The sequence below is a fragment of the Curcuma longa genome, chromosome 13, assembly GCF_044706935.1.
Source record: "Curcuma longa cultivar G26 ecotype Majalengka, Jawa Barat chromosome 13, ITB_CL_G26_1.1, whole genome shotgun sequence".
NCBI classification, from domain to species: domain Eukaryota; kingdom Viridiplantae; phylum Streptophyta; class Magnoliopsida; order Zingiberales; family Zingiberaceae; genus Curcuma; species Curcuma longa.
Window position 1 is genome coordinate 1,972,371 of NC_133873.1, and position 14,538 is coordinate 1,986,908.

Consider the following 14,538-nt stretch of genomic DNA (forward strand, 5'->3'; position numbering starts at 1 on the left):
ACTCGGCCAGCAGATAACGAGCAGGATGAAGTTCTATCTGCCACGCAAGCTGGAGTCGACCCAGATTGGCATCTGAGTCGACTCAAGAGCAGTATAAAAGGATGTCAGCGTGCAGAAACAAGACATTCAAGCCAATTAACCTCCCTGCTCAACTAGAGGTGCTTCTAAACACGAACGGGGCCAGACGCTTGCTACTGGGGAAGATCCAGGAGGAGTGCGCGGCGCTCAGGACTTCCAGAACGGCGAGTTTGGTTCTTTTTATTTACTTTATCTTACTTTAAAGTTATTATCTTTGTTATTACTTTTGGACTGTAAGACGGGTTTCTCTGCCTCCGAACAACTTCGGAAAGGAGACCACTAGTGGGCGGGCGCCTCCCGTACATAGGCCTTGGATGTACTAACCCTGGGGGGTTAGGAACCAAGTAAATCCGCGGGTCCTTGTATTTTGTGTTCTAATATTCCGTTGCGAGTTTTGATAGATTCGAACGAACAAATTTTGTAAAAGCGACACGCGCTATTCACCTCCCCCCTCTAGCGCGTACATCGATCCTACACTATCTGCATTAGTCGACTGATGTCTGATAATCTGATTTTCAGTGCTAACTTTGAAAAACCATAACTAATTCATTTTGATTCAAAAAAATATAAAATTTGACATTATGATTTATTTACCCATAAGCATTTTGGTAAAAATGGTTTCAACGTATTTTCAATATTAGAATACCATTTTGATACCATGTGCATATAAATTAAAATTTAAAAAATAATGTATCAATAGTTTGATGTCAAAAAGTGATCAATTTCTAAAAACTAGGTCAAAAACATAATATCACAGAGACATTAGTCGACTGGTATATGCATCAGTCGATTAATGACTGAAAGTCTGATTTTTCAGCCCAAATTCATAACTAATTCAATTTTCATCAAAAAATTATAAAATTTGACAATGTAATTTCTTAACCCATTTATTGTGAGAGAAAAATAGTTTCAAAAATTTTGCATTATTAAAAAGTTATTTTGATACCATGTATCAAAAATTTGAAACTTTAAGTTTCTTATGGACAAAGTATCACCATTGAACATGAATAGATAAGGTCACTTATTAAAGGTCCTAAGATGTGTAATATTCTACAAGAAATGTCATGAATTCTTAATTCCTTGATAATTATTAATTTATTTTATCTTAGAGAATTATTGTAACCTAAGATACTCCTCCAGTTAGTCTTCTGCTAATTCTTCTAGCAGCTTGCTGAGCATTATGCAACCTTCTCTGGTTTCTTCGATATTCACGTACTTGGTCTTCATGTAAAGGAGATGATGGTTGCTCCTGAGTGGCTTGTGAGATGATTGCTCTAGTAGCCATTTTTTAATTTTTAAGTTTCTCCTGCTCCTCCTTTAGTATTTTATAAGGGTCTCTAAATACCCTTAATTTGCCTCTTCCTTCCTTGGATTTCTCAGGAGGTCCTAGAGACAAGTTTTGCAGTTTTTCAATTAAAGAGTCAGGTAAAGGAGTTGCTGAAGATGTACCTCCCTTTTGTTGCTCCCGGATAGCCTTAAGTTCTTCTTGTATTTCTTTAAGACTTTCAGCAATTTGAGCAAGTAGCTGAATTTGAGTGTTGTCCTGTTTCAGCAAAATGCTGTAAGAACCAGTTTGATAGTCACTTGGCTTTGTAAATCCCACAGCAGGTGATTCTATAGGATCAGTAGCTTGAAGTGTGTCTCTGTAGGCCTTTGAATTTCTTGTTATAACGTATTTCATAAACAAAGGGAGAGCTTGTTAAAAAGAAAAGGACTAGGGTACTTGAATTTGGAAACTCGGATTAGGTTGTCTTAGTATTCCTTCTAGAGTTTGGTTCATACAGATGTGCCCTTGTACTTATTCTTTTGCTAAGTTAGGATCTGTCCTTTTACCAAATACTCAAGAATTCATACTATTAAACTTCATCCTTTGGTCCTCCTTCTTGCCCCAATCCCTAAGAGTTTTTAGTCTAACATCCTAGCTCTGATACCACATAAAGCGCGCGGACTTCTACTTTTACAATAAGAAATAATACAAGAACTCTTAAACTTTGACAAGATTCAAATTGCAAGAGTAGGAACTTACAAACTTCACACGGGACTTAAGACATTGATTGAAGTAAGGCTTGTAGTGTGATGCACTGCGTGCCTTGCAACGATAACACTTACTGACTTATATAGAGAGAACTTGAAGAAAGAAAGTGAGAACCGGGTGCTCATGGGGCCCCATCGACATTCCCATCATTCTTTTACAGATGTTCTCCACTAACACACCAATAATGCACACCAATAATACATTACTTTCCTGGATGGACGGCTCCCCGAGGCTCAATCCATTCAGGAATCTTTTTACAGCTCATACTATATGCTATCCTCCACTAAGTAGGATAAGGAGGAATTTATTAGGTGCTTACTGAGTTGTTTTGGTGGTCCACCACGACCGCACTTGTCGTTTTTGCTGCCTTAAAGCTTGAAAGAAGCGGTCCGGATTGTTGCGTCTCGGGTGAGGTTTGATGCGGCTTCCAGCTGGTCATTAATTTGTTTAACAACTGGGTACCAGTTGTCATAAAAGTTGGTTCCTGTGGTGCTTCGTCGTCCTCGAAATTCTTGGAGCTTAAGGAAGTGAAGTGTACGGTATTGTTCCATGGCTTTGATGACGTGATCTGCTGCTTGCTGTTCCAATTCATGCAATTGTTTCTGTATGTCTTCATACTCGGCGAGGGGCATCCCTTGTCGGGTCCGCAAATGTTGATAATGCAGGAGGTGAAGATATCTGTTATCAAGTCTGTCAATGCTTGTAAACTCTGGATCATCTGCCCATCAGCTTCTGGGCTGGGCTTCTGTTGTAACTCTTGAAGGGCTGGAGCTATTAGATCCAGGTCGTCGATTACTGCTTCCGGCCATCCTGTAGGAATAAGACATGTTATCAAACGAGATAATGCATCAGCTACCTGATTATCCTTCCCATCAATGTGTTCGAAGTGAATAGGAATTTTCATGCCCGTAATAAAATCCGTGAAAGCTAGCCAGTGTACTCTTGAAGGCTTATTATTAGGAGATTTTTGAAAGAAGCTAATAATAGCCTGGCAGTCTGTGCGGATTATCATCTCTTCTTTATCTAGAAAATATATTTTCAGGGCTTTAAGGGAATTCATCACAGCATGAATTTCAATATCAATAGTAGACTTTGGTGGATTGAATTTGCCACTAACATATGCACATATTTTTTCAGCAGATTTTGGGTTAAATTTATGAAACTTTCATTTGCAGATACCACCCCACCCATCCATGCAACCATCTGTTTCAAGGATAATATAACAATCTTCTGGTGGGACTTCTAAAGCTGGTAGCTTCTTTACAGTCATCTTAATCTGATTTACAAGAGCCCAGTCTTGAGAATTCATTCGCTTGTCCCTATTTGGGCTGATTTTAGCATACAGAGGCCCAAGTAACTTTCCCAGATTAGGGATATAATTTCTGGCATAATTTAATAATCCCAACCAAGACCTCATACCCTTTTTTGAAAGTATCTCCTTGTCCTGGAAATCCGTAATTTTTGAAATAATATGAGGCTAGAGCTTGATTTTTCTATCACCAAGTACTGCCCCCAGAAATTCTATTTCAGACACACCAATCTTCATTTTTGTAGGGCTAAGAACTAAACCATATTGTTTGCATATATTCAGCATTATTTGAAGATGCTTTGCATGATCTTCTTCATTCTGGGAGAAGACTAGAATATCATCTATATAGACGGCTATAAATTCACTGGTTCCTTTAAAGCAATTATCCATTTTATGCTGAAATATTGCAGGGGCATTTTTTAAGCCAAATGGCATTACCAACCATTCATAAAGTCCATCAGGAACCCAAAACGTTGTCCATTCAATAGAGTCCGGATGCATAGCAACCTGGTGAAAGCCACTTTTTAAGTCAAACTTAGAATAAATTCGGCTGTTACTAACCTTTTGAAGAATTGTTTTGATTCCTGGTAAACTGTATTGATCCTTATTGGTGAGATCATTAAGGCTCTTATAATTGAAAACCATCATTTCCTTGCCTTTAACTTCTTTTCCTGTTTTAGGATCAATAGTAGTACTGAATTGATAATAATAGCAGTGGTTCTGTGCCGACTTTTACTGGGCCTAATAACTTTTAATTCCAGTAAGGCTTCAACATGCTTGGTAAAAGATTGCTTTTGAGAAGGTGTCAGGTGCTTAAGAGGCCTATCTTCAATAATAAAATCAGGGTTTTTGATATCAAGATGACAGACTATCTGATTCTTTGCCCAATGCTGAAGAGGATTTTCCCCAATGTAGCCTTGTTCTTGTAGTTCCTTAAGAAGTGGCCCAAATTGTTCATTGAATTTCTTTTGAGATTGTCCAATGGAACAATTAACCATCCCTTGAATCTGGATATATTCTTTTTCGTCCAAATCCAGCTCTTCTATAGCTACAGCAGAAGTAACAGAGGGTAAAGTGTTAATGATGGTAATATGCTTATAGAAAGTTACCACATTCCCCTCGATTCGAACTCCTCCATGCATAGCTCTAATAAAATTGCAGCCAATGATCATTTGAATTCCGTCACCTAGAATCATTGGGAAGCTGTAGGTATATGGAATTCTGAATATAATTTCGCCCACAAACATTCTTCCTTGCTTCAATTTTATATCAGCTGCCTGTTGAGAGTTGATACCACTGAATTTTACCATGAAAGTATTTTTTTCTAAAGCTGATGCTGGTACTGAATTTTTATCCACACAGCAAGTTGTAGCTCCGGTGTCTAGAATGACCTTAAGTGAAAATTTCGGAGTATCTGGAATGTCTATTTCCACCAACAGGTTATAGAGCATATTCTTTACTAGTTTTGGCCCTCCTCCAGTGAGATTACTAATCTGTTCTCCAAGTATTGCGTTAGTGAATACCTCTTCTTCTTCCAGAATTTCTTTCTCCTTTCCTAAACTATGAAAATCTTCTGCCAAATCCTTGGTTAGAATTAACTCATATTGAGTTTTATAGAAGCTTACCTCCTTTTTAAGCCTCTCAATTTCTCTTTCACACCATGCAATATAATACTGCTGTTCCTTAAGGAGCTTATAAGGAAGGAATGGTGCTGGTGCAGAAGGCGCCACAGGTACTGACTTCATAAAATAGTAAGACCCACACAGATTACAGTCTGTGATCATGCATTTAGGGCAATGAATTCTCGTTCTTTGTAGGGTCATTCTTTTGCAGCAGGTGCAATTGCTTGACTGTGGAGGGCTTATTACTTCATTCAGAGTAGAGAATTCTTGAGATGGTTTGACTTGTCCCTATTAGTTCCCTTAAGTAAATTTTGTAATATGTGATGTGTGAATATGTAATAAACCTAATTTGGATGAATAACATGATATATTTAAAAATCAATTTATATTAATTACAATTGAACTTGGCCTAAAGAGGTTGACTCCAAAGCCATTGGGGCTAAGGGAAAGAGTTCAATTTTGAAACCCAAGCAAACCTCTAAGGTTTAGGAGAGATGTGCATAAGTCAACCCTAAAGCCACGGGGGCTAAGGTAGCAAGCTCGATTCCGTAATGAGGTTTGGGAGAAATATCCAAAGGTTGACATTAGAGCCATGGATGTTGAGGAGAGTTTGATCCCAAGACGAGGTCTGGAAGAGATCCAAAAGTCGACCCTAGAGCCACGAAGGCTAAGGGGGAGAACTTAAACTCGAGATGAGGCTTGGGAGAGATAGCTAAGGTCCATCCTAGAACCGTGGAGGCTAAGAGGGAGAGCTCAATCCGAGATGAGGTCTAGTGGAGATATTTGAAGGTCGACTTTAGAGTCATGGAGGCTAGGGGGGAGAGCTCAATCCTGAGATGAGGTATGTGAGAGATATTCGAAGGTCGACCTTAGAGCCATGAAGGCTAACAGGGAGAGAGCTTGATTGACAAAACAAAGGAAGAAATTCTGAGATGAGGTTTGGAAAAAAGGCTAATGACAAAACAAGGAAGTATATCTTTCATTAAGAGAATTACAATATATATACATCAATACATTCCTTGATCCTAGGGTCTGAAATAGTAAGCATAATCAGATCTTTTAATCTTAGACCTATTATAGGAAAATTTACAGTAATTAGTAAAATTCAAGAGGAAATCAAGGGATATGCAATAAATATCTTCAAGAGGAAATCATCTTGAGGAGGAAATCAAGGATATGCAATAAATATCTTCAAGAGGAAATCAAGGGATCTTGAGGAGGAAATCAAGGGATATGCAACTAGAAATGGAAAGATGAATATATTGACATCCCTCCTTAAATTGATGTGGATAAGTCAATCAACATCAATTTGCTGCTCAGAAACATGTGTCGTTGGCGTGTCAACGCTTTTGTAAAGACATCTGCTATTTGAAGATCAGTAGTAAGATGAGGGAGAGTGATAACACCCTTTGTAAATGCCTCTCTGATAAAATGGCAGTCCACCTCTATATGCTTTGTGCGTTCATGATATACTGGATTTGCAACTATATGAATAGCACTAGTATTATCACCATGAAGTGGAGTAGGATTGGTTGGAGGAAATCCAAGTTCAGAAAGAAGACCACGTAACCACACAATTTCAGAACAAGTCGCAGACATAGCCCTATATTCAGCCTCCGTGGAAGATTTAGAGACACAATCCTGCTTCTTACACTTCCAAGAAATCAAGGCACCTCCAAGAAAAATGCACCACCCTGTTGTAGATTTTCTAGTATCTGGGCATCCAGCCCAATCTGCATCACTATAGGCAGTTAAATGAAGAGCAGAATTTCTAGGAAAAAATAACCCACGATTAGGTGATCCAATTAAGTATCGAATAATACGACAGACTGCAACAAGATGAAGATGTCGAGGTGAGTGCATAAATTTACTAACTATATGAACAACATATGAGATATCGGGCCTTGTAATTGTTAGGTAGATAAGACTACCAACAAGTTGTCTGTATAAAAATGGATCAGGTAAAATCTCGCCTTCATCTTTTCGGTATTTCACATTCACTTCCATTGGCGTATCAACAGCAGTAGCATTCTTTAAATCAGCTAGCTCAATGAGATCTTGAATATATTTATGTTGATTTAAGAACAAACCATGATCTCGAGAATGAACCTCCAGTCCCAAAAAATATGTGAGATGCCCAAGATCTTTCATTTGAAATGTACTATGCAACATTTCTTTAAGCTTAGTTATCAGTTCCTTGTCATTACCGGTGATGATAATATCATCAACATAGACTAAGAGAAAGACCATTCCAGTAGTTGTCTTGTGAAAGAAGAGTGAGGAATCATATTGACTTTGTGTGAAAGAGAAAGTGAGAAGAGTACTGCAAAACTTTTCAAACCAGGCTCTAGGTGCCTGCTTCAACCCATACAAAGAGCGTTTTAGCTTGCAAACTTCATGGGAAGCCATCATTTCCATACCAGGTGGAAGTTTCATGTAAATTTCTTCTTTAAGGTCCCCATTTAGGAAGGCATTTTTTACGTCCATTTGATGTAAAGACCAAGATTGAGAGGATGCAATAGCAAGAATAGTTCTCACCGTAGTCATCTTAGCAACTGGTGCAAATGTTTCTTCATAATTGAGGCCATATTCTTGTTTATTGCCAAGAGCAACCAAACGAGCTTTATATCTGTCTAGAGAGCCATCAGACTTAAGTTTTACAGTATAAACCCACTTACTACCAATGGGCTTAACATTTGGAGGACAAGAAACAATATCCCAAGTATGATTCTCTTTAAGCGCTTGAATTTCTTGCTTCCATTGCTTGTTGCCAACACTCATGTTCCATAGCTTGCTTATAACAAGTGGGTATAGAAATAGAAGACAAGGTAGTGGACATGGCCACAGGAGTTGAAAAACCATACCTTTCAGGAGGTTTGCGAGGTCTAGAACTTCTTCGAAGAAGATTTGGATCATCGGAAATGGGTAGAACAGGATCAAATGCCACGGGAAGATGTGAAGGAACTTTAGTGAGACCTGTAGAAGAATTAGATGCAGGTGTAGTACGCCTATGGTAAACAAAACCAGGTTTAAACCTTTGTACCGGTGTTGGCGACTGAGAAAAATGTGGCAAAGTGGATAGAGAGGAAAATTCGGGAGTCTACTGGGTGCTAAAGAAGTATTGATTTTCAAAAAAAAATGACATTCCTAGAGACACGAGTTCGACGAGCATGAGGATCATAGCAAAGAAATCCTTTTTGGGTTCCAGCATATCCTAAGAAAGCACACTTGACAGATTGAACAGTAAGTTTATTTCTCTCATGTGCAGGGAGGTGAACAAAACAAACACATCCAAAAATGTGAAGATTAGAATAATTTGGTGTATGTCCAAACAAACGAAAAAATGGAGAATCATCATTTAAGTTGGAAGATGGTAATCTATTAATCAAATAAACAGCAGTAGACAAAGCTTCACACCAAAAATGAGAAGGAACACAAGACTCAATTAGAAGAGTGCGAACAACATCAAGAAGATGACGATTCTTTCTTTCAGCCACACCGTTTTGTTGTGGAGTGAAAGGACAAGAACGTTGTGATATGATTCCATGACTTTGAAGAAAAGATTGAAATTCATTTGACATATATTCACCACCTGAATCGGATTGCAAGATTTTGATTTTGGCAGAAAATTGTGTTTCAACTAAAGCAAGAAATACTTTAAACACAGAGAAAACCTCACTTTTAGACCGAAGAAAATATACCCAAGTAAAGCGAGTGAAGTCATCAATGAAGGTAACAAAGTATTTGTAGTGTTCATGAGAAATTACAGGTGCAATACCCCATACATCACTATGTACCAGTTCAAAAGGTTTAATTGTGCAGATTTTATGTAATGGAAAAGGAAGTGTTTTGCTTTTACCTAGTTTGCAAGATGCACAATCAACAATATCATTATGAGAAGAAGTCGAATTTTTATTTCCAAGTAAACCGGATTTAAGCAAGACTTGAAGTACATGGGAATTAGGATGTCCTAAGCGTCTATGCCACACCTGATTATCACATTGAGCAAGATTACAAGCAATAGAATTCGACACTAGAGAGGGAGATGGAAGTAAAGGAAAAAGACGTCCCACTTTAGGTCCCTTCGCGATTATCTTCCCGGACACTTGATCCTGCACAAGACAACCAGAATTTGAGAATTGAACAGTACAATTGTTGTCAACTAATTGGCCGACAGATAGAAGATTAGTGGACAACTTAGGAGACACAAATATAGTATTTAAAGAGGCTGAAAGATCACCAACAGCTGTTATGGGTAAGGAATTACCATCGACAGTATGAATCTGAAGATCTCCATTATATTTTTCAACATTATATAAAAATAAGGGAGTGTTGGTCATGTGATTGGAAGCAACAGAATCAAAATACCATGGCTTAAAATTAGAATTTTTGTTACCTGAAAAACCTAAAGCAGAAAGGGCAGAAATTATCATTTGTTGGACCATTTCAGGAGTAATAGAAGGCTGACCAGGATTAGGAGCATTCGAGGAACCAACCGAGACATTGTAGGCTGTTTCAGATTTCTTTGGAGGCCGAATGGAACAATCTTTGATGATATGCCCTGGTTTCTTACAATAGTTGCAAAATTTCTTAGTACAATCAGTAGCAATGTGCCCAAATCCTTTACAGCTATAGCACTGGACATTAGTCATGTCTCTTCCTCCTTTAGACCTCCCTTGAGCAGCGTAGGCAACGGGAATTGGAGTAGAATTTTGAGCATTCTGCTCCATGACTGCCTGTGTAATGAGCCGTTGTTCTTCCCTAAAAAGCTCTCCTACACAAATATCCAACGAAGGAACTGGTTCTCTGTTCATCAGATTTGACCTGATTGCTTTAAAATCCTTCCTTAACTTCATTAAAAACTGATCACGCTTGCTAGTCTCAAGTACACTTTGAATAGCAAACAATCCTTCGGGAGGTACACTTGCATACACAATATCAGTGTACTCAGCCCAAAGATTCTCAAAGGAAGAATAAAACTCTTGGATTGACATACCTCCTTGATTGAGTTGACTCAACTCAAGTTCCAATTGAAATCTTCGTGCTGTATTGTTTTGGTTGTAAACTTTCTTCAAGTAATCCCACATTGCTCTAGAATTCTTATAAGGCTTGAGATTTAGAAGTATGGAGGGTTCCACACTTCCAAGGATCCAAGACATAATCTGAGCATCCTTCACCTCCCATTTCACATATTTCTCCTTCTCCTTCTCGTTGTTAGGTGCAGGATCTGTTCCATCAATATGACCCCATAATTCCTTTCCCTTGACAAAGATCTGAAATTGGAATGCCCAAGTAGAATAGTTCTTGCCATTAAATCGAGCAAGAAAATATTCAGATCGTTCCAAAGACATGACTCACAAAACAAGAAAAAAACACTAAAAATCTTGGAGATAGATGAGGAACCAGATCGTCCTGGCAACAAACACACGATGAGATGCTCTCAGAGTTTTGGCTCTGATACCATGACAAAACAAAGAAGAAATTCTGGAAAAAATCGTATATCTTTCATTAAGAGAATTACAATATATATACATCAATACATTCCTTGATCCTAGGGTCTGAAATAGTAAGCATAATCAGATCCCTTAATCTTAGACCTATTATAGGAAAATTTACAGCAGTAATTGCAGCAAGAATAATAAATATCTTCAAGAGGAAATCAAGGGATCTTGAGGAGGAAATCAAGGGATATGCAACTAAAAAAGGAAAGATGAATATATTGACAGGTATGAGAGTTGTCTAAAGGTTGACCCTAGAGTTGCAATGACGAAGGGGATAACTTTTTCCCAAGATGAAATCTGGGAGATATTCAAAGGTTGACTAAGAGCCACGGAGGCTAAGGGGGAGATCTTGTTCCCTTTTTTTCGCATGTCCACCCATGGAGAGCTTGGGCAATGTGTTGTCCATCCTCTGTCCTGTTGGCTCCCTCTATGACCAAAATGGATCTCATTTGAGGATTGGTGTCAATGACATGCTCCATCTCCTATTCAAATTGCTGGCAATTTTAACTGGCATGATGGTGGAGAGAGCAAAAGAGGTTGACTAAAGGCCTTGGGCTCCCTTAACGAAATTGGAGGGTTGTTGTAGCACTTGATTCTCTTTGTAGATCTACCGTGCCCTTTCTTTGGATACTTTCAAAGGCGTGTAAGAGACAAAGTGCCCTAGGTGCTCAACCTTCCCTAGCAACCGGAACTCTACACGTCTTTCTCCTTTCTTGGTCGGTCGGGCTATTATCTTCTGATCACTTCTTTTCATTGATCACTTCTTTTCATTCTTTAAGCCTCCTTGACATAAACGTACTTCTCGGCCCGTCCTAGGAGCTCGTCATAATTTGACGGAGGTCTCTTTATCAAGGATTGAAAGAATTATCCTTTTCGGAGGCCTTGAGAGAAGTTGCTAGTTAACACCTTAAGGGGGCGTTTGGTTTAAGTTATCATGCATAACATTGGGTATGTGATTACCAGGTAATCACATAACCAAGGTTATGAGGTATAAAACATAATCTAATGTTGTTTGATTTAACTTATTTATTTGGAGGGAATGAAATATAACTAGTTTAACATTTACTATATTACTCTTGATTTAATTTATTTTTAAAATAAACTAAATTAATAATATTAATATTAATAATATTAATGATGATAATAAATTAATAATATATAAAATAAATAAATATAATTTATTTATATTTTTTTAAAATTTAAAATAAATTTATATATATTTTAATAAAATAATTCATTAAAATAATTATTTTAATAAAATAATTCATTAATTTATTAATAAATTAATAAATATAATTAATAATAAAATAAATAAATATAATTTATTTATAATTTTTTAAAATTTAAAATAAATTTATATATATTTTAATAAAATAATTCATTAAAATAATTATTTTAATAAAATAATTTGTTAAATTAATAAATATAATTCATTAATTTATTGTTAAATTAATAAATATAATTTGTTAAATTTATAAGTATTTAAATTAAAATTTATTGAATTAATTAACTTAATTTCAATTAGGTTTCACTATACATTTCAATTAACTTAATTTCAAAATCGGAGGGTAATCATGGAAAATTTTTTTGTTAACTTTTGGAATTGCAAAAAATCTTAGACTGCAAAGGTAAATTACATTCCGAGGTTATAACCCATTTGTTGACGTTTTGCTGATGTGGTAGTGATGCTGCATTACTTGAGAATCATTGATAACCTGAACCAAACAAGGTTATTGTTGATAACCTTAGACAGATAACCAAGGTTATTAACGATAAACCCTAATCAAATGTCCTATAAGGGTGATAGGAGGTACCTCTAGAGTCACTCGGGTGAAGCGCTAGATGTACTCCCGAAGTGATTTATGCTTTGTTGTTTTGAGTTGAATAGGTTGAGGTGGCCTTTTGGTATTTCTTACTGTTGCCAAAGTGGTGTAGGAGTGCCTTGTTGAAATCCTTTAAGGAGTGGATTGTGTCAGGCTTTAGTGTGTTGAAGTAGTATTGAGCCAACCCAACTAGGGTTATTAAGAAAAATCGACATTTTAGTAGAGTGGCGTTTTCGAATGTGCTCAAGTGGTTCTTAGGATCAGTGGAACTATTGCTCTCCCACTTATCGTTGTGGTAGCTTGAAATTAGTCAGCAACTCGACCACAATTGTTGCCAAAAAGGGAGTTCCTATGTGTGATACAATTCCCCTCATTTGCCTCGTGACCTCTTTGAGTTTGTCCTGTGGCTCATTTTAGTCGTCTAGGTGGGTATGGTCTCCCTGAGTATTATGGACCATGACTTCTTGAGAGTGCTCATTCTAGGGTCTTGGTTCATTGACCTGGACTTTTGAATTAGGAGGGGTGCTGAGCAGAATTTGTCCTAAGGGCTTCCTCCAATCTCTTTTCTGATTGTTGGGTGTGGGCTAGGTTGTGCCGGCCAGTGGAGGACTTGATATCTTCAGGATTAACTCTTCTAGTAGTCACCATCTCAACGTCTTAGCTCGATTTAATCAGTTTTCCATAGACAACGTAAAAAATGATGCTACTAAAATTGTCAATGAGATGGACATTGAGTTGGAGATGATGATGCGGAGGTTTGTCGACGAAGTGACTGTTGAGGTGGAAGTGAAATTCGACTTGCACACCATGGTATGATATGCATGTGTGAGAGCAAAAGTTAGAGAACACTTGAAGTTGGTTTTGGTGAACCTTCTTTGATGCTTAAGTCACTAGGGTTGTAATGAATAGAAGAGATTATGAAAGTGAGAGATTGATTCGCCTTCTTTGTTAAAAGTCCAATATACCTTGACAAACATACTAATATTATAGGTTGAGAGAAACCTATAGTGATTGTGACTGTAATCTCTGAGAAATTAAGGATTGTTTAGTCGTTCGGGCATTTATTCTAGCCACCACCATTGATCTCATTGACCATTAATGATAATCGTGGAGGGGTCACACAAGGATCATAGAAGAACCATACAAGGATTGTAGACTATGTCTTTTTGTGGTCAATAATCACATGGGCGGTGGTGGCTATATGTTGAGAAGACCTATAGATGAGCATGCTGTGGCTAGAGGTATTGAGCTCATGGAGTTGAACTCGGAGTAGGGAGCTCAGGGTGGAGAACTCGGGGAATTGAGCTTAGAGTGGAGAGCTTAGGAAATTGGGAATTGAAATTAGAGTGAAGAACTTGAGGATTTGAGCTCGGAGTGGAGAGTGCGAGGAATTAAATTTAGGGATTTAAGCTCGGGGTAGAGAGCTCAAGACTAAGCTCGACGTAGAGAGCTCCAGACTGAGCTCTTTGCCTAGTAGATGATGTTTGCTCATAGAACCATAAAGGTGTCTATATGCCGACCTAGTCTAGGAGGTCGACCTAGATATGTCGACGTGCTGACGTAGCTCGAAGGGTTGGTGCTTTACCTCGAGGCCTTTGAACACGTGTGATACGCTAACATAGAGTAGGGTCGCGTAGGCATGACATGAGGTGATGGTGACATTGTTACCATGGGTATCAATCCTATAAATTATTTTTTAAAGATATATTTGCAATTTGCTTATTTTATATATATATATATAAACTTTCAATATATACTATTATTAGGAAAATTTCAACATTTGCATCATTTTATGGCTTAAATTATATTATCAAATGATATGGTATGAAAAGGATGTCTCTGTATATATTTGAGCGACAAATTTTGAAATGCCTAAAGCAATGTAAGATTATTTTGTGAAGTCATGATTGTGCAGATCTCAATCTACCTACTAAAGGTGAGGAGTATATGTTGGGATCACCGATTTATGAGATCCTAGCCCAATTAAGATCCTACTTAAGATTTGAATCATTTAGGCTGATTTGGATTGTAGGATCCTAAGATCCGGATTGCAAACATGACAGTTTAATTTAAAACTAGATCAAAACCAACCATGAATTGTTGACTAATTGTTAGCTAAAAATGAATGCAGCCTTGACCTCAAGTCTAGCTCAAGCATGCTAGTATCCCA

At 37.5% G+C, this 14,538-nt stretch overlaps 2 pseudogenes; one reads left to right on the forward strand and one right to left on the reverse strand.

The window, feature by feature from the left end:
* Nucleotides 1-1,366: 1,366 nt before the first annotated feature.
* Nucleotides 1,367-5,167, reverse strand: LOC141844475 (uncharacterized; annotated as a pseudogene).
* A 5,755-nt stretch (nucleotides 5,168-10,922) lies between these two features.
* The window catches only part of LOC141844476 (uncharacterized), a 32,934-nt pseudogene continuing 29,318 nt past the window's right edge, over nucleotides 10,923-14,538 (forward strand).